This window comes from Cryptomeria japonica, unplaced genomic scaffold (assembly GCF_030272615.1).
Source record: "Cryptomeria japonica unplaced genomic scaffold, Sugi_1.0 HiC_scaffold_197, whole genome shotgun sequence".
In the NCBI taxonomy this organism is placed as follows: Eukaryota; Viridiplantae; Streptophyta; class Pinopsida; order Cupressales; family Cupressaceae; genus Cryptomeria; species Cryptomeria japonica.
Genome location: NW_026729019.1, coordinates 60,001 through 85,000, shown reverse-complemented (window position 1 = coordinate 85,000; position 25,000 = coordinate 60,001). Strand labels below are relative to the sequence as shown.

Genomic DNA, 25,000 nt, shown 5'->3' with positions numbered 1-25,000 from the left:
ACGCACTTTTGGTGGCGCAACTCGCACGAACAGTCCCACCTCGACCCCGTAAACAAGCTTTTTTGCCTCGAAGAGTTCGTCGGAGACGAAGAAGCAACCTTCAGTGCAAACGTAGCACTCTTTTGTGCAACCGCCCAAACAACGCCCCCTCTACCCTCTGTCGAAACACTCGGCATTGCTGCTCCCTAAGGTGAGCTTCTCCTCATAGGCAATTCCGCTCTTATCCGGTCACGTTTGTGTGCCCGAATTTCGCAAGGCAACCTCCATGGGACATGGAAAAGACTCGAGAAGAGAGCTCGCTCACGGGAGAGAGAAGCCAAGGAGACCACGAGAGTGCTGAGAGTGGGACAGCGCTGAATAGGCGGGAGAAGCCTGCGCGTATAAACGGAGATATATATCCAATTGCAACGAAGGAACGTGCCAAAGATCGAGAACAATGGCAGAAATGCTAGTAACGTGCACTTCGGGACCAACGCATCACCGGAAGACAACCGCCAAACATCGAAAGAGTCGCGATGCTCCGCAACCTACGTGCAAAGCGGTCGCACACCGGGTAAGGGAGTGAGAGCCCCAAACATAGCTGGGCGAGGCGCTCACTCCGCTCTTTAATATCTCGTTAATACCGCCAAGGAAATGGCACAAGCACACACACACAAGCATCCTCGGAAGAGGACAGTTCGAGTGACAGGTCAAATCCAAGAGTTCCGAAGACTACCTCCAGGAACAATCGGGAACAAGACCGATTACAAGTCGTCGAGTCTGTTACTGGGCGAACACGAGATGCGCACAGGAAATCGATCAGCCCTCACAATGGCCCAAGGCCAGAGATCGGACTGCTACGATTTACCCCAACAATCATCGTGCCACTCTTCGCAGAGAGGTGATAGACGCCAACGAGCCCGCGCATAGCAATCGAGGTGTAAAAAGGGCGTTGAAGGCAGGAAGCCTGGACGAAAGAGGCTACGAGGTCACCTCGAAGCGGTCTAAGAATCGGGCGCACTTGGGGCGACTACCAGTGCCAACCCCTTATCCCGCGGTGCGTCCGACACACAGAAATTTCCAAGGCGGCCAAGGAGCCTCCCCGCATAGCAATCGGGGTGTGAGGTTACGGATGCAGCATTGATAGCAATCGAGGTGTGAGGCGAAGGATGCAGAAGTGAGAGCCGAGGGATGTAGCAGAGATAGCAATCGGGGTGTGTGATGCAGAAGAGATAGCAATCGAGGTGTGCGGTGGGAAGGGCCCAGCAGCCAGAATGCATGAAGCGACGGATGAAGCAGTGATGACAACCGGGCTGTGAGGAGAGGAGGGATGCAGCCAAGAAAGCAATCAGGGCTCGAGGCAAGGGATGCATCAAGGATAGCAATCATGTTGTGAGGCGAGATTCCAAAGGCTAAACGTGAGAGGCTGCAGGGTCGACTCAGAGAGGTCTATGCATGTGAGAGGCTGAAAGCAAGGTCGACTCGGAGCGGTCTATGCATCGGGCGCGCTTGGGGCGACTACCAGTGCCAACCCCTTATCCCGCGACGCGTCCGACAAAGAGAACGTTCCAAGGCGGCAGAGGAGGTTACCAGCCGAAGGATGCAGTAGCAATAACAGGTATAGTTCCGCGGCGGCCGAGAAGACTCACCGCATAGGAATCGGGATGCGAGGCGAGGGATGCGGCGGGAAGGCCCCGACGGCTAAACGGAAGAGGCTGCAGGGCCGCCTCGGAATGGTCCAAGCATCGGATGCGATTGGGACGACTACCAGTGCCAACCCCTTATCCCGCGATGCGTCCGATACACAGATAGTTCCAAGGCGGCCGAGGAGCCTCACCGCATATCAATCGGGGTGCGAGGCGAGGGATGGGGCGGGAAGGCCCCAACGGCTAGACGGAAGAGGCTTCAGGGCCACCTCGGAATGGTCCAAGCATCGGACGCGCTTGGGGCGACTGCCAGTGCCAACCCCTTATCCCGCGATGCGTCCGATACACAGATGGTTCCAAGGCGGCCGAGGAGCCTCACCGCATAGCAATCGGGGGTGCGAGGCGAGGGATGGGGCGGGAAGGCCCCAACGGCTAGACGGAAGAGGCTTCAGGGCCGCCTAGGAATGGTCCAAGCATCGGACATGCTTGGGGCGACTACCAGTGACAGCCCCCTATCCCGCGATGCGTCCGATACGAAGATGGTTCCAAGGCGGCCGAGGAGCCTCACCGCATAGCAATCGGGGTGCGAGGTGGGGGATGCGGCGAGATGGCCCCAACGGCTAGACGGAAGAGGCCACAGGGCCGCGTCGGAATAGTCCAAGCATCGGACGCGCTTGGGGCGACTACCAGTGACAACCCCTTATCCCGCGATGCGTCCGATACGAAGATAGTTCCAAGGCGGCCGAGGAGCCTCACCGCATAGCAATCGGGGTGCGAGGTGGGGGATGCGGCGAGATGGCCCCAACGGCTAGACGGAAGAGGCTGCAGGGCCGCCTCGGAATAGTCCAAGCATCGGACGCGCTTGGGGCCACTACCAGTGACAACCCCTTATCCCGCGATGCGTCCGATACGAAGATAGTTCCAAGGCGGCCGAAGAGCCTCACCGCATAGCAATCGGGGTGCGAGGTGGGGGATGCGGCGAGATGGCCCCAACGGCTAGACGGAAGAGGCCACAGGGCCGCCTCGGAATAGTCCAAGCATCGGACGCGCTTGGGGCGACTACCAGTGACAACCCCTTATCCCGCGATGCGTCCGATACGAAGATAGTTCCCAGGCGGCCGAGGAGCCTCACCGCATAGCAATCGGGGTGCGAGGCGAGGGATGCGGCGAGATGGCCCCAAAGGCTAGACGGAAGAGGCTGCAGGGCTGCCTCGGAATAGTCCAAGCATCGGACGCGCTTGGGGCGACTACCACTGCCAACCCCTTATCCCGCGATGCGTCCGATACACAGATAGTTCCGAGGCGGCCGAGGAGGTGGGGGATGCAGCGAGATGGCCCCAACGGCTAGACGGAAGAGGCTGCAGGGCCGCCTCGGAATAGTCCAAGCATCGGACGCGCTTGGGGCGACTACCAGTGACAACCCCTTATCCCGCGATGCGTCCGATACACAGATAGTTCCGAGGCGGCCAAGGAGCCTCACCGCATAGCAATCGTGGTGCGAGGTGGGGGATGCGGCGAGATGGCCCCAACGGCTAGACGGAAGAGGCTGCAGGGCCGCCTCGGAATGGTCCAAGCATCGGATGCGCTTGGGGCGACTACCACTGCCAACCCCTTATCCCGCGATGCGTCCGATACACAGATAGTTCCAAGGCGGCCGAGGAGCCTCACAGCATAGCAATCAGGGTGCGAGGCGAGGGATGCGGCGAGAAAGCCCCAACGGCTAGAGGGAAGAGGCTTCAGGTCCGCCTCGGAATGGTCCAAGCATCGGACGCGCTTGGGGCGACTACCAGTGACAACCCCTTATCCCGCGACGCGTCCGATACACAGATAGTTCCAAGGCGGCCGAGGAGCCTCACCGCATAGCAATCGGGGTGCGAGGCGAGGGATGCGGCGAGAAGGACCCAACGGCTACACGGAAGAGGCTTCGGGGCCGCCTCGGAATGGTCCAAGCATCGGACGCGCTTGGGGCGACTACCAGTGACAACCCCTTATCCCGCGACGCGTCCGATACACAGATAGTTCCAAGGCGGCCGAGGAGCCTCACCGCATAGCAATCGGGGTGCGAGGCGAGGGATGCGGCGAGAAGGACCCAACGGCTAGACGGAAGAGGCTTCGGGGCCGCCTCGGAATGGTCCAAGCATCGGACGCGCTTGGGGCGACTACCAGTGACAACCCCTTATCCCGCGACGCGTCCGATACACAGATAGTTCCAAGGCGGCCGAGGAGCCTCACCGCATAGCAATCGGGGTGCGAGGCGAGGGATGCGGCGAGAAGGACCCAACGGCTAGACGGAAGAGGCTTCGGGTCCGCCTCGGAATGGTCCAAGCATCGGACGCGCTTGGGGCGACTACCAGTGACAACCCCTTATCCCGCGACGCGTCCGATACACAGATAGTTCCAAGGCGGCCGAGGAGCCTCACCGCATAGCAATCGGGGTGCGAGGCGAGGGATGCGGCGAGAAGGACCCAACGGCTAGACGGAAGAGGCTTCGGGTCCGCCTCGGAATGGTCCAAGCATCGGACGCGCTTGGGGCGACTACCAGTGACAACCCCTTATCCCGCGACGCGTCCGATACACAGATAGTTCCAAGGCGGCCGAGGAGCCTCACCGCATAGCAATCGGGGTGCGAGGCGAGGGATGCGGCGAGAAGGACCCAACGGCTAGACGGAAGAGGCTTCGGGTCCGCCTCGGAATGGTCCAAGCATCGGACGCGCTTGGGGCGACTACCAGTGACAACCCCTTATCCCGCGACGCGTCCGATACACAGATAGTTCCGAGGCGGCCGAGGAGCCTCACCGCATAGCAATCGGGGTGCGAGGCGAAGGATGCGGCGAGAAGGACCCAACGGCTAGACGGAAGAGGCTTCGGGTCCGCCTCGGAATGGTCCAAGCATCGGACGCGCTTGGGGCGACTACCAGTGACAACCCCTTATCCCGCGACGCGTCCGATACACAGATAGTTCCAAGGCGGCCGAGGAGCCTCACCGCATAGCAATCGGGGTGCGAGGCGAGGGATGCGGCGAGAAGGACCCAACGGCTAGACGGAAGAGGCTTCAGGGCCGCCTCGGAATGGTCCAAGCATCGAACGCGCTTGGGGCGACTACCAGTGACAACCCCTTATCCCGCGACGCGTCCGATACACAGATAGTTCCGAGGCGGCCGAGGAGCCTCACCGCATAGCAATCGGGGTGCGAGGCGAGGGATGCGGCGAGAAGGACCCAACGGCTAGACGGAAGAGGCTTCAGGGCCGCCTCGGAATGGTCCAAGCATCGGACGCGCTTGGGGCGACTACCAGTGACAACCCCTTATCCCGCGACGCGTCCGATACACAGATAGTTCCGAGGCGGCCGAGGAGCCTCACCGCATAGCAATCGGGGTGCGAGGCGAGGGATGCGGCGAGAAGGACCCAACGGCTAGACGGAAGAGGCTTCAGGGCCGCCTCGGAATGGTACAAGCATCGGACGCGCTTGGGGCGACTACCAATGACAACCCCTTATCCCGCGACGCGTCCGATACACAGATAGTTCCGAGGCGGCCGAGGAGCCTCACCGCATAGCAATCGGGGTGCGAGGCGAGGGATGCGGCGAGAAGGACCCAACGGCTAGACGGAAGAGGCTTCAGGGCCGCCTCGGAATGGTCCAAGCATCGGACGCGCTTGGGGCGACTACCAATGACAACCCCTTATCCCGCGACGCGTCCGATACACAGATAGTTCCGAGGCGGCCGAGGAGCCTCACCGCATAGCAATCGGGGTGCGAGGCGAGGGATGCGGCGAGAAGGACCCAACGGCTAGACGGAAGAGGCTTCAGGGCCGCCTCGGAATGGTCCAAGCATCGGACGCGCTTGGGGCGACTACCAGTGACAACCCCTTATCCCGCGACGCGTCCGATACACAGATAGTTCCGAGGCGGCCGAGGAGCCTCACCGCATAGCAATCGGGGTGCGAGGCGAGGGATGCGGCGAGAAGGACCCAACGGCTAGACGGAAGAGGCTTCAGGGCCGCCTCGGAATGGTCCAAGCATCGGACGCGCTTGGGGCGACTACCGTTGCCAACCCCTTATCCCGCGATGCGTCTGATACACAGATAGTTCCGAGGCGGCCGAGGAGCCTCACCGCATAGCAATCGGGTTGCGAGGCAGATTATTGGGAAGGGAACCCCCTGGGATGCGGCTCAAGCAGTGCCCAAAGGGACTGGAATGCGGAATCACATCGAGAGACCCAAATGCTATACGAGGGCTCAAATCGAATTATCGATTTGGCCACGACATGGACGCATCGGAACGACTACCTTTGCCGAACCACTCGCAATTGCATCCATACCGAAACCAATAGACATTTCCGTTAGAGCCCTCGCATAGCATTCGGGAATCTCGCATGCCCCTCTAAATCGACCAATGCTGGCGCTCAATGAAAATCCGAGCGCTACCACCGTTCGAGCGCCAGCATTGGTCGAGTTAGAGGGGCACGGGGGAGAATGCTCCAGTCAACACCTCCCCTATATAAGTTATTTGTCCGATTCTCGCACAACCGTAGTCTGCCTCGTCGAATCAAACAACGGTCCCAGATTCCGACTTCCGTTCCGTAGAGACCCAAAAGCTAGATGGAGGCTCGCAAGAAAGAGAGTCGGCGCATAGCAATCGGGTTTCTCGAACGTTTAGGGACCGAGCTCACTTGCGGATAGGGCAAAATCCGCCAAGCAACCCAAAAGCTAGACGGGGGCTCGAATCGAATCGCCTAGGCGGCCACAACAACGACGTGTTGGATCGACTACCAGTGCCAAACCATTCAGCAAGACTAGTCTGTGTCGAGGCCGGATAGAGATTCTCAGAGAGCGCCCGCATAGCATTTAGGAGACCTGCCGCGTCCCTCACACTCGACAAATGGTGGTGCACGTTTATAAATCCGAGCGATCCCAACCCTTTCAAGCACCAACATCGGTCGAGATAGAGGGGCACGGAGGGGGCTGCGTGAGACAACACAGTCCCCTATATAAGTTATTTGTCCGATTCTCACACATCCGAAGAATGGTCATCAAATCGGACAACAGCCCAAACTTCCGACTTCCGTCCCAGAAAGCCCAAGAGCTATCTAAAACGTTCATGGCCGGAACTCGATCGCGGCTATACCAGTCCGCCAAGCAACCCAAAAGCTAGACTGGAGCTCTAGTCGAATCACCTCTGTGGCCATTGCAAGGACGTGTTGGAGCGACTACCATTGCCGAACCATTCCGCAGGTCGAGTCCATACCAAGGCCGCATAGAGATTCACGATGAGCTCCTGCATAGCAATCAGGAGACTTGCCGTGTCCATCACAATCGATAAATCCTGGTGCAAGATTTTTGCATCCGAGCGCTCCAACCAGTCGAGCACCAGCATCAATCGACATAAACGGGCACGGGGGGAGGATGCTCGAGAACACTACCTCCCCTATATAAGTTATTTGTCCGATTCTCAAGCAGCCGAAGTCTGGTCATCGAATCGGGTCAAAGACCACAACTTCCGACTTTACCCACAATGCAAGTCATCGAATCGAACATCGGCCCCCGAGTCGGACTCCATGCGTATGTCAGGTCATCGGACCCAAATTCCGCCTTCCTGCGCATGGCGGGCCATCAATATCAACTCGGTCATCGGACCCAAACTCCGCCTTTTTGCGTATGGCACGCCTTCAAATCGGTCATCGGACCCAAATTCCGCCTTCCTGTGCATGGCGGGCCATCAACATCAACTCGGTCATCGGACCCAAATTCCGCCTTTCTGCGCATGGCACGCCATCAACTCGGTCATCGGACCCAAATTCCGCCTTCCTGCGCATGGCAGGTCATCGGACACAAATTCAGACCTCGCCAATATGCCTACGTATCGAATCGGTCATCGGACCCAACTTCCGACTTCATCCATACTGTAGGGTCTTTGAGGTTGGCGCGGTGCGCTCAACCCAGGGAGTCGACCCATCGAAGCATACACCTCCCCTATATAAGCTATTTGTCCGATTCCCACACCTGTGTAGTTTGCACCTCTGACCAGGACATCGACCCCAACTTCCGAACTCGACTGCAACGACGGCACCAGCGCCTTGGTGCGCACCTTGCGACGCACAGTCCCAACATTCGCCTTCCTGCACATGGCAGGTCATCGGACCCAAATTCCGACCTCGCGAGTATGCCTACATATCGAATCGGTCATCGGACCCAACTTCCGACTTCATCCATACCGTAGGGTCTTTGAGGTTGGCGCGGTGCGCTCAACCCGGGGAGTCGACCCAACGAAGCATACACCTCCCCTATATAAGCTATTTGTCCGATTCCCACACCTGTGTAGTTTGCACCTCCGATCAAGACATCGACCCCAACTTCCGAACTCGCCTCCAACGACCGAACCAGCGCCTTGGTGCGCACCTTGCAACGCACAGTGCCAACATTCGCCTTCCTGCACGTGGCAGGTCATCGGACCCAAATTCCGACCTCGCGAGTATGCCTACATATCGAATCGGTCATCGGACCCAACTTCCGACTTCATCCATACCGTAGGGTCTTTGAGGTTGGCGCGGTGCGCTCAACCCGGGGAGTCGACCCAACGAAGCATACACCTCCCCTATATAAGCTATTTGTCCGATTCCCACACCTGTGTAGCTTGCACCTCCGATCAGGACATCGACCCCAACTTCCGAACTCGACTAAAAAGACCGCACCAGCGCCTTGGTGTGCACCTTGCAACGCACAGTGTCAACATTCGCCTTCCTGCACATGGCAGGTCATCGGACCCAAATTCCGACCTCATGAGCATACCTACTAATCGAATCGGTCATCGGACCCAACTTCCGACTTCATCCATACCGTAGGGTCTTTGAGGTTGGCGCGGTGCGCTCAACCTGGGGAGTCGACCCATCGAAGCATACACCTCCCCTATATAAGCTATTTGTCCGATTCCGACACCTGTGTAGTTTGCACCTCCGCTCAGGACATCGACCCCAACTTCCGAACTCGCCTGCAACGACCGAACCAGCGCCTTGGTGCGCACCAAAAGTGCGCACTTTTGGAGGGCACTTTTCTGCGCTCCAAAGGTGCGCACTTTTGGAGGGCACTTTTTGGAGGGCACTTTTCTGCGCTCCAAAGGTGCGCACTTTTGGAGGGCACTTTTTGGAGGGCACTTTTCTGCGCTCCAAAGGTGCGCACTTTTGGAGGGCACTTTTTGGAGGGCACTTTTCTGCGCTCCAAAGGTGCGCACTTTTGGAGGGCACTTTTTGGAGGGCACTTTTCTGCGCTCCAAAGGTGCGCACTTTTGGAGGGCACTTTTTGGAGGGCACTTTTCTGCGCTCCAAAGGTGCGCACTTTTGGAGGGCACTTTTTGGAGGGCACTTTTCTGCGCTCCAAAGGTGCGCACTTTTGGAGGGCACTTTTTGGAGGGCACTTTTCTGCGCTCCAAAGGTGCGCACTTTTGGAGGGCACTTTTTGGAGGGCACTTTTCTGCGCTCCAAAGGTGCGCACTTTTGGAGGGCACTTTTTGGAGGGCACTTTTCTGCGCTCCAAAGGTGCGCACTTTTGGAGGGCACTTTTGTGCACTCCAAAGGTGCGCACTTTTGGAGGGCACTTTTCCTGTGCTCCAAAGGTGCACACCTAGGTGAGCACCTTCGACCACACCTTGTAGCACACCAAACTCTGACTTTCGACTTCATCCGCAATGCAGGGTCTTTGAGGTTGGCGCAATGCGCACAACCAGGGGAGTCGACCCATCAAACCCAACACCTCCCCTATATAAGCTATTTGTCTGATTCTCATACATGCGTAGCCTGCAGGAGCAATTAGGACATCGACCCCAACTTTCGGCTTCTAAACGAAAACAAGGTCTTTGAGGTTGGTGTAATGCGAACAACTAGGGGAGTCAACCCATCAAACCCAACACCTCCCCTATATAAGCTATTTGTCTGATTCTCATACATGTGTAGTCTACAGGAGCAATTAGGACATCGACCCCAACTTTTGACTTCTTAACGAAAACAAGGTCTTTGAGGTTGACGTAATGCGCACAACCAGGGGAGTCGACCCATCAAACCCAACACCTCCCCTATATAAGCTATTTGTCCGATTCTCATACATGTGTAGCCTGCAGGAGCCATTAGGACATTGACCCCAACTTTTGACTTCTTAACGAAAACAAGGTCTTTGAGGTTGGCGTAATGCGCACAACCAAGGGAGTTGACCCATCAAACCCAACACCTCCCCTATATAAGCTATTTGTCTGATTCTCATACATGTGTAGCCTGCAACAACGATTAGGACATCCACCCCAACTTCTGAATTCGTCTGCGTTGACCGCACCAAAGGTGCACGCCTTGGTGCTCACCAAAATCCGACTTCCGACTTCTTCTGCTATGCGGGGTCTTTGAGGTTGGCGCAGTGCGCACAACCAGGGGAGTCAACCCACCGAATGCAACACCTCCCCTATATAAGCTATTTGTCTGATTCTCATACATGCGTAGACTGCAGCAATGATTAGGACATCCACCCCAACTTTTGACTTCTTAAACAAGACAGGGTCTTTGAAGTTGGTGCAGTGCACACAACCAGGGGAGTCGACCCATCAAACGCAACACCTCCCCTATATAAAGCTATTTGTCCGATTCTCATACGTGTAGTCTGCAGCAGCGATTAGGACATCGACCCCAACTTCCGAATTCGTTTGCATTGACCGCACCAAAGGTGCACGCCTTGGTGTGCACCCTGGAGTGCACTTTGGTGCTCACCTCGGTGCACACTTTGGTGTGCACCTCGGTGTGCACCAAAGGTGCGCACCTTGGAGCGCACCAAAGGTGTACACTTTGGAGCGCACCACATAGGGTCTTTGAGAGGTTGGCGCAGTGCGCACACCAAGGTGGGTGTTGAGGTGCGTGCCGAGGTGGGTGGGTGCTAGGGTGCGCTCCATGGTGGGTGCCAGGGTGGGTGCGTGCTAGGGTGGATTCCAAAGAGGGTCATAGGGTGGGTGCCAAGGTGGGTTGGTGATATAGTGGGTTCAAAGGTGGGTACTAGGGTGGGTTCCAAGGTGGGTCACAAGTTGGGTGCCAGGATGCGTGGGTGTTAGGTTGGGTGCCAAGGTGGGCTCCTGCGTGGGTGGGTGCTAGGGTGGGTTTCAAGGTGGACGCGAGGGCGGGTGCCAAGGTGGGTAACAAGTTGGGTGTTAGGATGGGTGAGTGCTAGAGTGGGTGCCAAGGTGGGTGGGTGCTAAGGTGGATGCCAAGGTGGTTCACAGGGTGGGTGGGTTCTAGGGTGAGTTCCAAGGTGGGTCACAGGTTCAGTGCTAGGGTGGGTGTCAAGGCGGGTGTCGAGGTGCCTGGGTGCTAGGGTGTGGATGCCAATGTGGGTCATAGGGTGGGTACTAGGGTGGGCTGCAATGTGGGTGCCAAGGTGGGTAACATGCTCGGTGGGTTCTAAATTGGGTGCCAGGGTGGGTGTGCACCCACCTTGCCCGAGGTGGGTGCCAAGGTGCCAGTGTGGGTGGGTGCTAAGGTGGATGCCAAGGTGGGTGAGAAGGTGGGTGATAGGTTGAGTGGTAGGATGGGTGGGTGCCAAGATGGGTCACAGGGTGGGTGCAAGGGTGGGTAGGTGCTAGGGTTGGTGTCAGGGTGGGTGGGTGCTAGGTTGGGTTCCAAGGTGGGTGCGAGGGTGAGTGTCAAGGTGGGTCACAGGTTAGGTGCTAGGATGGGTGAGTGCTAGGGTGCAAAGGTGCCAGGGTGGGTGCTAGGATGGGTCGATGCTAGGGTGAGTGGCAAGGTGGGTCCACAAGTGTCAAGGTGGGTGCCGAGGTGGGTGCCAAGTCGGCGACTGCTATGGTGGATGCCAAGGTGGGTCACGGGGTGGGTGCCAAGTTGCTAGGTTGGGTTCCAAGGTGGGTGCCAACGTGGGTGCTAGGGTGCGTGGGTTAAAGGGTGTGTCACAACGTGGGTGCCAGGATGGGTGCGCACCCACACTGGCCAAGACGGGTGCGGGTGCAAGGTTGGGTTCCAAGCCCGGTCACAGGCTGGGTGCTAGGATGGGTGGGTGCCAAGGTGGGCACCAGGGTGGGTGCACCCACCCTGGCCAAGGTGGGTCACGGGGTGGGTCCTAGGGTGGGTAACGGGGTGGGTACTAAGGTGCGTGCCAAGGTGGGTCATAGGGTGGGTGCCAAGGTGGGCACCAGGGTGGGTGTGCACCAACCCTAGCCAGGGTAGGTCACGGGGTGGTTGTCGGGGTGGGCGTCAAGGAGCCAAGGTGGGTGGCAAGTAGCCAAGTTGCGTGCCAAGGTGGGTGTCGGGGTGGGTGCCAAGGATCCAAGGTGGGTGCCAAGGAACCAAGGTGGGTGTCTGGGTGGGTGCCGAGGTGGGAGCCAGGGTGGGTCCCAAGGTGAGTGCAAAGGTGGGTGCCAGGGTCAAGGTGAGTGCCAATGTGGGTTCCAAGGTGCCAGGGTCAGGGTGAGTGCCAATGTGGGTTCAAAGGTGCTAAGTTGGGTGCGAGGTTGGGTGCGAGGGTGGGTGGGTGCCAAGGTGTGCTAGGTGGAAGCCCGGGTGGGTCGGCATCCCATGGGTGTCGAGTTGGGTGCCTGATGGGTGCTTCTTGTCAAGTTTTAGTCGTCGGGACTCATTTCGAGCCTTAGAGGTCGTTTCTTGTCCGGTTGCCCTGTCTTCGACCTGGGAACCCAATTTTGGTCCTCGGGTCCCATTTTTTTTTGTCTCGCATCCCACTTTTGGCCTGTGGCCTTTTCGGGGTCGATTCTCGTTTTGGGCATCAGAGCATGTTTCTTCTCCTAAAACCCAATATTTGTTTATTAAGTCTCGGAACACATTTTTGTTCTCGTGGACCCATCATGGGTCTTGGAACGCATTTGTGGTCCTTGGGTCCCATTTTGCATCCCGAAACTTGTGTTTTGGTGCTTGATCCCTATTTTGGGTGCCCACCTTGCACCAAGTGCGCACCCGGGGCAAACCGAGCGCCTTGGTGCACCGGGGCAAGATCGAGCGTGCACCCGAGGCGCCCCGAACATGCACCAAGGTGCACTCGGCCCACATGTGAGCGCAGGTCGTTGCGCCCGAGGTGGTGTGTGGGCACCGCGTTGCAGACGGGACACTGCACGCACACGACGCCCCCTACAGGTGCACGCACGTAGGCCGCGCCGGGTGCACACCCGACGCCCTAGCAAGGTGCGCGCACCCGGGCAGGGCTCACACTTGGCGAACGGGGCGCACTTCGCGAGGGAGGGTGTGCACCTCGACGGGGGTGGGTGGCCGGGGTGGATTCGCACGTGGGTCGCGGTTTGCTAAGTACACACTGCGACAAGCTCATAACGGGTGCGATCATACCAGCGTTAGTGCACCGGATCCCATCAGAACTCCGCAGTTAAGCGCGCTTGGGCCGGAGTAGTACTGGGATGGGTGACCTCCCGGGAAGTCCCGGTGTTGCACCCTTTTTTAGTTTTTCGCCGGGCATCGCAATGCTATTTGAATAAACCTTTTGCCCGTTTGCGTTCTCGTCGGGGCCGGGCCGGGCCGGGGTGCGCTGCCCGCACTACCGCGCGCGCGGGGGCGACACCGAGCGCGCACCCGAGGCGCCCCGAGCACACAGGCCACGGTGCAACCCGGGCGTTGTGCGCGCACCCCGGTGCGCCCGAGGTGCTGCGCGCGCACCCAGGTGAAATCGGTGTGCACCTCGGCCAGTGCGCGCTCGGTCGAGTCGCGCACGTTGGCCAAGGTGCACGGTGATGTTTCTTACTCTAAGGTTCCGCACCAGACGCCCGGGACAGGTGAGCGAAGCTGGGCGGGGCCGGGTGCGCGGCCGGGGCAGGTGCACGCAGCTGGAGAGAGCTTTGGAGCACACTTCGGAGCGCACCAATGATGCGCTCCATTCAAAAGTTTCCTGAAAAGGCAAAAAAAGTTGAGATTATAGAATTTCCCACTTGAGAGATTGTAAAAAAAAAAAATTTAAAATGAAGGAAACGCGGGTGCCAAGGTGTGCGCAGCCCAGCCAAGGTGTGCGCACCAAGGCGCCCACCCTGGCGAAGGTGCACGCAAGGTGCGCACCCGAGGCAAACCGGACAATTAACCCAACTTTCGACTTCGCGCGCACCTTGGAGCGCACTTCGGAGCGCTCCTTGGTGCGCACCAATCTTGGGCACCTCGGAGTGCACCATGGCGCCCACCAAGGTGCGCACCCGGGGCAAACCGAGCTCCGACTTCGTGCGCACCTTGGAGCGCACGAAAGGTGCGCACCATGGCGCCCACCAAGGTGCGCAGCCCAGCCAAGGCGTGCGCATCAAGGTGCGCACCCTGGCGAAGGTGCGCACCCGGGGCAAACCGAGCTCCGACTTCGTGCGCACCTTGGAGCGCACAAAAGGTGCGCAACCCAGCCAAGGTGTGCGCACCCCGGTCAAACCGAGCTCCGAATCGTGCGCACCAGAGGTGCACGCCATCGTGCGCACCTTGGAGCACACTTCGGAGCCCTCCTTGGTGCGCGCCGATGTTGCGCACCTCGGAGCGCACCCGGGGAAAACAATGCAATTAACCCGACTTTCGACTTCGTGGGCACCTCGGAGCGCTCTCGGGTTCGCACCTCGGAGCACACTGAGGTGCGCACCTTTGATGCGCTGCCTTCACCAATTTCCAGAAAAGGCAAGAAAACATTGAGAAGGTGTGCGCACCGAGGTGCCCACCCTGGCGAAGGTGCACGCGAGGTGCGCACCCGGGGCAAACCGGGCTCCGACTTCGTGCACGCCGCACCTTGGAGCACACTTCGGAGCGCTCCTTGGTGCGCACCAGGGCGCGCAACCCAGCCGAGGTGCCCACCCCGGCGAAGGTGCACGCGAGGTGCGCACCCGGGGCAAACCGGGCTCCGACTTCGTGCGCGCCATGGTGCCCACCGCGGCGAAGGTGCACGCGAGGTGCGCACCCGGGGCAAACCGGGCTCCGACTTCGTGCACGCCGCACCTTGGAGCACACTTCGGAGCGCTCCTTGGTGCGCACCATGGTGCCCACCAGGGCGCGCAACCCCGCCGAAGGTGCACGCGAGGTGCGCACCCGGGGCAAACCGGGCTCCGACTTCGTGCACGCCGCACCTTGGAGCACACTTCGGAGCGCTCCTTGGTGCGCACCATGGTGCCCACCAGGGCGCGCAACCCCGCCGAAGGTGCACGCGAGGTGCGCACCCGGGGCAAACCGGGCTCCGACTTCGTGCGCGCCATGGTGCCCACCGCGGCGAAGGTGCACGCGAGGTGCGCACCCGGGGCAAACCGGGCTCCGACTTCGTGCACGCCGCACCTTGGAGCACACTTCGGAGCGCTCCTTGGTGCGCACCATGGTGCCCACCAGGGCGCGCAACCCCGCCGAAGGTGCACGCGAGGTGCGCACCCGGGGCAAACCGGGCTCCGACTTCGTGCACGCCGCACCTTGGAGCACACTTCGGAGCGCTCCTTGGTGCGCACCATGGTGCCCACCAGGGCGCGCAACCCCGCCGAAGGTGCACGCGAGGTGCGCACCCGGGGCAAACCGGGCTCCGACTTCGTGCACGCCATGGTGCGCACCGCGGCGAAGGTGCGCACCCGGGGCAAACCGGGCTCCGACTTCGTGCACGCCGCACCTTGGAGCACACTTCGGAGCGCTCCTTGGTGCGCACCAGGGCGCGCAACCCAGCCGAGGTGCCCACCCCGGCGAAGGTGCACGCGAGGTGCGTACCCGGGGCAAACCGGGCTCCGACTTCGTGCACGCCGCACCTTGGAGCACACTTCGGAGCGCTCCTTGGTGCGCACCATGGTGCCCACCAGGCCGCGCAACCCAGCCAAGGTGTGCGCACCAAGGTGCACGCGAGGTGCGCACCCGGGGCAAACCGGGGTCCGACTTCGTGCACGCCGCACCTTGGAGCACACATCGGGGCGCTCCCGGGTTCGCACCGGCGTTGCGCACCGTGGTGGGCACCTCGGAGCACACCAAGGTGGGCAGCGAGGTGCGCACCTTTGATGCGATGCCTTCACTAATTTCCATAAAAGGCAAAAAAAAAACGAGATTTTAAAATTTCCGTTTTGAAAGATAGTGAGAAAAAGGGAATGCTGGTGCCATCTTGAGCCCGCCCTGGTGCGCAGCCCAGCCAAGGTGTGCGCACCAAGGTGCCCACCCTGGCGAAGGTGCGCGCCCGGGCAATTAATCCAACTTCCAACTTCGCGCGCGCCAGGGTGGGAGCGCACCCAACAACCGGGCCTGGGAAGAGCCAATGCGAGAAACCCCACCAAACGCTCTGACAAAAAAAGAGGGGGCGCTCCAGTAACCCCGCTTCGGAGCGCACCCTGGGCAAACCCAGCCAAGGTGCCCACCCCGGCCAAGGTGCAGGCGAGGTGCGCACCCGGGGCAAACCGGGCTCCGACAACGTGCACGCCGCACCTTGGAGCACACTTCGTAGCGCTCCCGGGTGCGCACCTCAGAGCACACCAAGGTGGGCAGCGAGGTGCGCACCTTTGATGCGCTGCCTTCGCTAATTTCCAGAAAAGGCAAAAAAAAAAGGAGATTTTAAAATTTCCGTTTTGAAAGATAGTGAAAAAAACGGAACGCGCGTGCCATCTTGAGCCCGCCCTGGTGCGCAGCCCAGGTAAGGTGCCCACCCTGGCAAAGGTGCGCACCCGGGCAATTAACCCTACTTCCGACTTCGTGCGCGCCAGGGTGGCAACCGGGCCTCGGAAGAGCCAATGCGAGAAACCCCACCAAACGCTCCGACAAAAAAAGAGGCGGCGCTCCAATAACCCCGCTTCGGAGCGCAGCCGGGGCAAACCCAGCCAAGGTGCCCACCCCGACGAAGGTGCACGCGAGGTGCGCACCCGGGGCAAACCGGGCTCCGACAACGTGCACGCAGCACCTTGGAGCACACTTCGAAGCACTCCCGGGTGCCCACCGGCGTTGCGCACCGTGGTGGGCAGCGAGGTGCGCACCTTTGATGCGCTGCCTTCACTAATTTCCAGAAAAAGGCAAAAAAAAATGAGATTTTAAAATTTCCGTTTTGAAAGATAGTGAAAAAAAAGGAACGCGGGTGCCATCTTGAGCCCGCCCTGGTGCGCAGCCCAGGCAAGGCATGCGCACCAAGGTGCCCACCCGAGGTGCACACCCGGGGCAAACCGGGCTCCGACTTCGTGCAGGCCGCACCTTGGAGCACACTTCGGAGCGCTCCTTGGTGCGCACCATGGTGCCCACCAGGGCGCGCAACCCAGCCAAGGTCTGCACACCAAGGTGCCCACCCCGGCGAAGGTGCACGCGAGGTGCGCACCCGGGGCAAACCGGGCTCCGACTTCGTGCACGCCATGGTGCCCACCGCGGCGAAGGTGCACGCGAGGTGCGCACCCGGGGCAAACCGGGCTCCGACTTCGTGCACGCCGCACCTTGGAGCACACTTCGGAGCGCTCCTTGGTGCGCACCATGGTGCCCACCAGGGCGCGCAACCCAGCCAAGGTGTGCGCACCAAGGTGCACGCGAGGTGCGCACCCGGGGCAAACCGGGGTCCGACTTCGTGCACGCCGCACCTTGGAGCACACATCGGAGCGCTCCCAGGTTCGCACCAGCGTTGCGCACCTTTGATGCGCTGCCTTCACTAATTTCCAGAAAAGGCAAAAAAAAACGAGATTTTAAAATTTCCGTTCTGAAAGATAGTGAAAAAAACGGAACGCGGGTGCCATCTTGAGCCCTTCCTGGTGCGCAGCCCAGGCAAGTTGTGCGCACCAAGGTGCCCACCCTGGCGGAGGTGCGCGCCCGGGGCAATCCGGGCTCCGACTTCGTGCACTGCATGGTGCCCACCAAGGCGCGCAACCCAGCCAAGGTGCCCACCGCAGCGAAGGTGCACGCGAGGTGCGCACCCGAGGTGCACACCCGGGGCAAACCGGGCTCCGACTTCGTGCACGCCGCACCTTGGAGCACACTTCAGAGCGCTCCTTGGTGCGCACCAGGGCGCGCAACCCAGCCGAGGTGCCCACCCCGGCGAAGGTGCACGCGAGGTGCGCACCCGGGGCAAACCGGGCTCCGACTTCGTGCACGCCATGGTGCCCACCGCGGCGAAGGTGCGCACCCGGGGCAAACCGGGCTCCGACTTCGTGCACGCCGCACCTTGGAGCACACTTCGGAGCGCTCCTTGGTGCGCACCATGGTGCCCACCAGGCCGCGCAACCCAGCCAAGGTGTGCGCACCAAGGTGCACGCGAGGTGCGCACCCGGGGCAAACCGGGGTCCGACTTCGTGCACGCCGCACCTTGGAGCACACATCGGGGCGCTCCCGGGTTCGCACCGGCGTTGCGCACCGTGGTGGGCACCTCGGAGCACACCAAGGTGGGCAGCGAGGTGCGCACCTTTGATGCGATGCCTTCACTAATTTCCATAAAAGGCAAAAAAAAAACGAGATTTTAAAATTTCCGTTTTGAAAGATAGTGAGAAAAAGGGAATGCTGGTGCCATCTTGAGCCCGCCCTGGTGCGCAGCCCAGCCAAGGTTTGCGAACCAAGGTGCCCACCCTGGCGAAGGTGCGCGCCCGGGCAATTAACCCAACTTCCAACTTCGCGCGCGCCAGGGTGGGAGCGCACCCAACAACCGGGCCTGGGAAGAGCCAATGCGAGAAACCCCACCAAACTCTCTGACAAAAAAAGAGGGGGCGCTCCAGTAACCCCGCTTCGGAGCGCACCCTGGGCAAACCCAGCCAAGGTGCCCACCCCGGCCAAGGTGCAGGCGAGGTGCGCACCCGGGGCAAACCGGGCTCCGACAACGTGCACGCCGCACCTTGGAGCACACTTCGTAGCGCTCCCGGGTGCGCACCTCAGAGCACACCAAGGTGGGCAGCGAGGTGCGCACCTTTGATGCGCTGCCTTCACTAATTTCCAGAAAAGGCAAAAAAAAAAGGAGATTTTAAAATTTCCGTTTTGAAAGATAGTGAAAAAAACGGAACGCGCGTGCCATCTTGAGCCCGCCCTGGTGCGCAGCCCAGGTAAGGTGCCACCCTGGCAAAGGTGCGCACCCGGGCAATTAACCCTACTTCCGACTTCGTGCGCGCCAGGGTGGCAACCGGGCCTCGGAAGAGCCAATGCGAGAAACCCCACCAAACGCTCCGACAAAAAAAGAGGCGGCGCTCCAATAACCCCGCTTCGGAGCGCAGCCGGGGCAAACCAAGCCAAGGTGCCCACCCCGACGAAGGTGCACGCGAGGTGCGCACCCGGGGCAAACCGGGCTCCGACAACGTGCACGCAGCACCTTGGAGCACACTTCGAAGCACTCCCGGGTGCCCACCGGCGTTGCGCACCGTGGTGGGCAGCGAGGTGCGCACCTTTGATGCGCTGCCTTCACTAATTTCCAGAAAAAGGCAAAAAAAAATGAGATTTTAAAATTTCCGTTTTGAAAGATAGTGAAAAAAAAGGAACGCGGGTGCCATCTTGAGCCTGCCCTGGTGCGCAGCCCAGGCAAGGCATGCGCACCAAGGTGCCCACCCGAGGTGCACACCCGGGGCAAACCGGGCTCCGACTTCGTGCAGGCCGCACCTTGGAGCACACTTCGGAGCGCTCCTTGGTGCGCACCATGGTGCCCACCAGGGCGCACCCGAGGCAAACCGGGCTCCGACTTCGTGCACGCCGCACCTTGGAGCACACATCGGAGCGCTCCCAGGTTCGCACCAGCGTTGCGCACCTTTGATGCGCTGCCTTCACTAATTTCCAGAAAAGGCAAAAAAAAACGATATTTTAAAATTTCCGTTCTGAAAGATAGTGAAAAAAACGGAACGCGGGTGCCATCTTGAGCCCTTCCTGATGCGCAGCCCAGGCAAGTTGTGCGCACCAAGGTGCCCACCCTGGCGGAGGTGCGCGCCCGGGGCAAACCGGGCTCCGACTTCGTGCACTGCATGGTGCCCACCAAGGCGCGCAACCCAGCCAAGGTGCCCACCGCAGCGAAGGTGCACGCGAGGTGCGCACCCGAGGTGCACACCCGGGGCAAACCGGGCTCCGACTTCGTGCACGCCGCACCTTGGAGCACACTTCAGAGCGCTCCTTGGTACGCACCAGGGCGCGCAACCCAGCCAAGGTGCTCACCCCGGCGAAGGTGCACGCGAGGTGCGCACCCGGGGCAAACCGGCCTCGGACTTCGTGCACGCCGCACCTTGGAGCACACATCGGAGCGCTCCCGGGTTCGCACCAGCATTGCGCACCTTTGATGCGCTGCCTTCACTAATTTCCAGAAAAGGCAAAAAAAAGAAAAAAATGAGATTTTAAAATTTCCGTTTTGAAAGATAGTGAAAAAAACGGAACGCGGGTGCCATCTTGAGCCCGCCCTGGTGTGCAGCCCAGGCAAGTTGTGCGCACCAAGGCACCCACCCTGGCCAAGGTGGGTCACGGGGTGGGTCCTAGGGTGGGTAACGGGGTGGGTACTAAGGTGCGTGCCAAGGTGGGTCATAGGGTGGGTGCCAAGGTGGGCACCAGGGTGGGTGTGCACCAACCCTAGCCAGGGTAGGTCACGGGGTGGTTGTCGGGGTGGGCGTCAAGGAGCCAAGGTGGGTGGCAAGTAGCCAAGTTGCGTGCCAAGGTGGGTGTCGGGGTGGGTGCCAAGGATCCAAGGTGGGTGCCAAGGAACCAAGGTGGGTGTCTGGGTGGGTGCCGAGGTGGGAGCCAGGGTGGGTCCCAAGGTGAGTGCAAAGGTGGGTGCCAGGGTCAAGGTGAGTGCCAATGTGGGTTCCAAGGTGCCAGGGTCAGGGTGAGTGCCAATGTGGGTTCAAAGGTGCTAAGTTGGGTGCGAGGTTGGGTGCGAGGGTGGGTGGGTGCCAAGGTGTGCTAGGTGGAAGCCCGGGTGGGTCGGCATCCCATGGGTGTCGAGTTGGGTGCCTGATGGGTGCTTCTTGTCAAGTTTTAGTCGTCGGGACTCATTTCGAGCCTTAGAGGTCGTTTCTTGTCCGGTTGCCCTGTCTTCGACCTGGGAACCCAATTTTGGTCCTCGGGTCCCATTTTTTTTTGTCTCGCATCCCACTTTTGGCCTGTGGCCTTTTCGGGGTCGATTCTCGTTTTGGGCATCAGAGCATGTTTCTTCTCCTAAAACCCAATATTTGTTTATTAAGTCTCGGAACACATTTTTGTTCTCGTGGACCCATCATGGGTCTTGGAACGCATTTGTGGTCCTTGGGTCCCATTTTGCATCCCGAAACTTGTGTTTTGGTGCTTGATCCCTATTTTGGGTGCCCACCTTGCACCAAGTGCGCACCCGGGGCAAACCGAGCGCCTTGGTGCACCGGGGCAAGATCGAGCGTGCACCCGAGGCGCCCCGAACATGCACCAAGGTGCACTCGGCCCACATGTGAGCGCAGGTCGTTGCGCCCGAGGTGGTGTGTGGGCACCGCGTTGCAGACGGGACACTGCACGCACACGACGCCCCCTACAGGTGCACGCACGTAGGCCGCGCCGGGTGCACACCCGACGCCCTAGCAAGGTGCGCGCACCCGGGCAGGGCTCACACTTGGCGAACGGGGCGCACTTCGCGAGGGAGGGTGTGCACCTCGACGGGGGTGGGTGGCCGGGGTGGATTCGCACGTGGGTCGCGGTTTGCTAAGTACACACTGCGACAAGCTCATAACGGGTGCGATCATACCAGCGTTAGTGCACCGGATCCCATCAGAACTCCGCAGTTAAGCGCGCTTGGGCCGGAGTAGTACTGGGATGGGTGACCTCCCGGGAAGTCCCGGTGTTGCACCCTTTTTTAGTTTTTCGCCGGGCATCGCAATGCTATTTGAATAAACCTTTTGCCCGTTTGCGTTCTCGTCGGGGCCGGGCCGGGCCGGGGTGCGCTGCCCGCACTACCGCGCGCGCGGGGGCGACACCGAGCGCGCACCCGAGGCGCCCCGAGCACACAGGCCACGGTGCAACCCGGGCGTTGTGCGCGCACCCCGGTGCGCCCGAGGTGCTGCGCGCGCACCCAGGTGAAATCGGTGTGCACCTCGGCCAGTGCGCGCTCGGTCGAGTCGCGCACGTTGGCCAAGGTGCACGGTGATGTTTCTTACTCTAAGGTTCCGCACCAGACGCCCGGGACAGGTGAGCGAAGCTGGGCGGGGCCGGGTGCGCGGCCGGGGCAGGTGCACGCAGCTGGAGAGAGCTTTGGAGCACACTTCGGAGCGCACCAATGATGCGCTCCATTCAAAAGTTTCCTGAAAAGGCAAAAAAAGTTGAGATTATAGAATTTCCCACTTGAGAGATTGTAAAAAAAAAAAATTTAAAATGAAGGAAACGCGGGTGCCAAGGTGTGCGCAGCCCAGCCAAGGTGTGCGCACCAAGGCGCCCACCCTGGCGAAGGTGCACGCAAGGTGCGCACCCGAGGCAAACCGGACAATTAACCCAACTTTCGACTTCGCGCGCACCTTGGAGCGCACTTCGGAGCGCTCCTTGGTGCGCACCAATCTTGGGCACCTCGGAGTGCACCATGGCGCCCACCAAGGTGCGCACCCGGGGCAAACCGAGCTCCGACTTCGTGCGCACCTTGGAGCGCACGAAAGGTGCGCACCATGGCGCCCACCAAGGTGCGCAGCCCAGCCAAGGCGTGCGCATCAAGGTGCGCACCCTGGCGAAGGTGCGCACCCGGGGCAAACCGAGCTCCGACTTCGTGCGCACCTTGGAGCGCACAAAAGGTGCGCAACCCAGCCAAGGTGTGCGCACCCCGGTCAAACCGAGCTCCGAATCGTGCGCACCAGAGGTGCACGCCATCGTGCGCACCTTGGAGCACACTTCGGAGCCCTCCTTGGTGCGCGCCGATGTTGCGCACCTCGGAGCGCACCCGGGGAAAACAATGCAATTAACCCGACTTTCGACTTCGTGGGCACCTCGGAGCGCTCTCGGGTTCGCACCTCGGAGCACACCGAGGTGCGCACCTTTGATGCGCTGCCTTCACCAATTTCCAGAAAAGGCAAGAAAACATTGAGAAGGTGTGCGCACCGAGGTGCCCACCCTGGCGAAGGTGCACGCGAGGTGCGCACCCGGGGCAAACCGGGCTCCGACTTCGTGCACGCCGCACCTTGGAGCACACTTCGGAGCGCTCCTTGGTGCGCACCAGGGCGCGCAACCCAGCCGAGGTGCCCACCCCGGCGAAGGTGCACGCGAGGTGCGCACCCGGGGCAAACCGGGCTCCGACTTCGTGCACGCCATGGTGCCCACCGCGGCGAAGGTGCACGCGAGGTGCGCACCCGGGGCAAACCGGGCTCCGACTTCGTGCACGCCGCACCTTGGAGCACACTTCGGAGCGCTCCTTGGTGCGCACCATGGTGCCCACCAGGGCGCGCAACCCCGCCGAAGGTGCACGCGAGGTGCGCACCCGGGGCAAACCGGGCTCCGACTTCGTGCACGCCGCACCTTGGAGCACACTTCGGAGCGCTCCTTGGTGCGCACCATGGTGCCCACCAGGGCGCGCAACCCCGCCGAAGGTGCACGCGAGGTGCGCACCCGGGGCAAACCGGGCTCCGACTTCGTGCACGCCGCACCTTGGAGCACACTTCGGAGCGCTCCTTGGTGCGCACCAGGGCGCGCAACCCAGCCGAGGTGCCCACCCCGGCGAAGGTGCACGCGAGGTGCGTACCCGGGGCAAACCGGGCTCCGACTTCGTGCACGCCGCACCTTGGAGCACACTTCGGAGCGCTCCTTGGTGCGCACCATGGTGCCCACCAGGCCGCGCAACCCAGCCAAGGTGTGCGCACCAAGGTGCACGCGAGGTGCGCACCCGGGGCAAACCGGGGTCCGACTTCGTGCACGCCGCACCTTGGAGCACACATCGGGGCGCTCCCGGGTTCGCACCGGCGTTGCGCACCGTGGTGGGCACCTCGGAGCACACCAAGGTGGGCAGCGAGGTGCGCACCTTTGATGCGATGCCTTCACTAATTTCCATAAAAGGCAAAAAAAAAACGAGATTTTAAAATTTCCGTTTTGAAAGATAGTGAGAAAAAGGGAATGCTGGTGCCATCTTGAGCCCGCCCTGGTGCGCAGCCCAGCCAAGGTGTGCGCACCAAGGTGCCCACCCTGGCGAAGGTGCGCGCCCGGGCAATTAACCCAACTTCCAACTTCGCGCGCGCCAGGGTGGGAGCGCACCCAACAACCGGGCCTGGGAAGAGCCAATGCGAGAAACCCCACCAAACGCTCTGACAAAAAAAGAGGGGGCGCTCCAGTAACCCCGCTTCGGAGCGCACCCTGGGCAAACCCAGCCAAGGTGCCCACCCCGGCCAAGGTGCAGGCGAGGTGCGCACCCGGGGCAAACCGGGCTCCGACAACGTGCACGCCGCACCTTGGAGCACACTTCGTAGCGCTCCCGGGTGCGCACCTCAGAGCACACCAAGGTGGGCAGCGAGGTGCGCACCTTTGATGCGCTGCCTTCGCTAATTTCCAGAAAAGGCAAAAAAAAAAGGAGATTTTAAAATTTCCGTTTTGAAAGATAGTGAAAAAAACGGAACGCGCGTGCCATCTTGAGCCCGCCCTGGTGCGCAGCCCAGGTAAGGTGCCCACCCTGGCAAAGGTGCGCACCCGGGCAATTAACCCTACTTCCGACTTCGTGCGCGCCAGGGTGGCAACCGGGCCTCGGAAGAGCCAATGCGAGAAACCCCACCAAACGCTCCGACAAAAAAAGAGGCGGCGCTCCAATAACCCCGCTTCGGAGCGCAGCCGGGGCAAACCCAGCCAAGGTGCCCACCCCGACGAAGGTGCACGCGAGGTGCGCACCCGGGGCAAACCGGGCTCCGACAACGTGCACGCAGCACCTTGGAGCACACTTCGAAGCACTCCCGGGTGCCCACCGGCGTTGCGCACCGTGGTGGGCAGCGAGGTGCGCACCTTTGATGCGCTGCCTTCACTAATTTCCAGAAAAAGGCAAAAAAAAATGAGATTTTAAAATTTCCGTTTTGAAAGATAGTGAAAAAAAAGGAACGCGGGTGCCATCTTGAGCCCGCCCTGGTGCGCAGCCCAGGCAAGGCATGCGCACCAAGGTGCCCACCCGAGGTGCACACCCGGGGCAAACCGGGCTCCGACTTCGTGCAGGCCGCACCTTGGAGCACACTTCGGAGCGCTCCTTGGTGCGCACCATGGTGCCCACCAGGGCGCGCAACCCAGCCAAGGTCTGCACACCAAGGTGCCCACCCCGGCGAAGGTGCACGCGAGGTGCGCACCCGGGGCAAACCGGGCTCCGACTTCGTGCACGCCATGGTGCCCACCGCGGCGAAGGTGCACGCGAGGTGCGCACCCGGGGCAAACCGGGCTCCGACTTCGTGCACGCCGCACCTTGGAGCACACTTCGGAGCGCTCCTTGGTGCGCACCATGGTGCCCACCAGGGCGCGCAACCCAGCCAAGGTGTGCGCACCAAGGTGCACGCGAGGTGCGCACCCGGGGCAAACCGGGGTCCGACT

General features: G+C 60.8%; 2 non-coding genes across 2 annotated transcripts; both read left to right on the top strand.

Moving 5' to 3' along the window:
• The first annotated feature begins 12,938 nt into the window (after positions 1-12,938).
• Positions 12,939-13,057, top strand: LOC131868203 (5S ribosomal RNA). Its single transcript, XR_009366694.1, has one exon. It is a non-coding gene; the product is annotated as a 5S ribosomal RNA (ribosomal RNA).
• Positions 13,058-21,204: 8,147 nt separating this feature from the next.
• LOC131868192 (5S ribosomal RNA) lies at positions 21,205-21,323 on the top strand. The gene has a single exon (XR_009366683.1). It is a non-coding gene; the product is annotated as a 5S ribosomal RNA (ribosomal RNA).
• The last annotated feature ends 3,677 nt before the right edge of the window (positions 21,324-25,000 follow it).